The sequence below is a fragment of the Octodon degus genome, unplaced genomic scaffold, assembly GCF_000260255.1.
Source record: "Octodon degus isolate 3935 unplaced genomic scaffold, OctDeg1.0 scaffold00464, whole genome shotgun sequence".
Lineage (NCBI taxonomy): Eukaryota > Metazoa > Chordata > Mammalia > Rodentia > Octodontidae > Octodon > Octodon degus.
In genome coordinates, this window is record NW_004525040.1 from 132,579 (window position 1) to 133,483 (window position 905).

The window sequence follows — 905 nt, forward strand, 5'->3', positions numbered from 1 at the left end:
CGATTTGATTTGAAACTGTCTCATTGCTATATGTTTATCAATAAAACTTTGAAAAACAAAGATTAGAAATAATCTCTGAAGTAAAAAAAAGAAAGAATAACTATAATGAAAGAATTAATAACTGCTTTTGAAGAATACACTGATAAAAAAGGAGATTACCAAAATGATGAAATCCTTCAGTGAGCAATATAGGAAAGAAATAGATCAAGGGAAGCAGAGTCAAAGAGATATAGAGGAACTTAAAATCTCAACCACAACCTCGCAAAACTATTTGAAATTGAAGATAAAGTTCAGATCTTGAAAACGCCATCACAGCTAGTGAAAATGTAAGGAACGATCACTTAAAAACAAATAGGATGTAGGAAAAAATAATTCAGCACCTGCAAGTTGATGCAAAGAAGAACAACATGAGAATAATAGGCATCAATGAGAAAGGAGGAGTGGGTACAAATGAAATACAAAGAATATGGGCAGAAGTAAAATCAGGAAACTTCCACATATGGGGAAACAATCTGATATTCAACTACCCAAAGTATATGGAATTCCAACAAACAAAAACTCAATTAAAAACACACTGAGACATATAATAGTCAAGATCCAAGAAATCCAGCACAAGAACAATATAATGAAAACCTCTCAACAAAGGAAACAGATCATATTTTAAGGAAAACACATCAGAAAAACGGCAGACTTCTCTTTACAAACCATGAAATCAGGAAGAGCATGGAGTACAGTATGTCAAGTCCTCTATGAAAACAAATTCCAGCCAGAATATTATGCCCAGCAAAACACACTTTCAACTTTCAAGAAGAAGTAAAATACTTCCACGACAATGAACAAAGAAAGAATTTCATGAAGACAAAGCCATTCCTACACAGCCTACTAAAAGATGTTCTAGAGAGGGA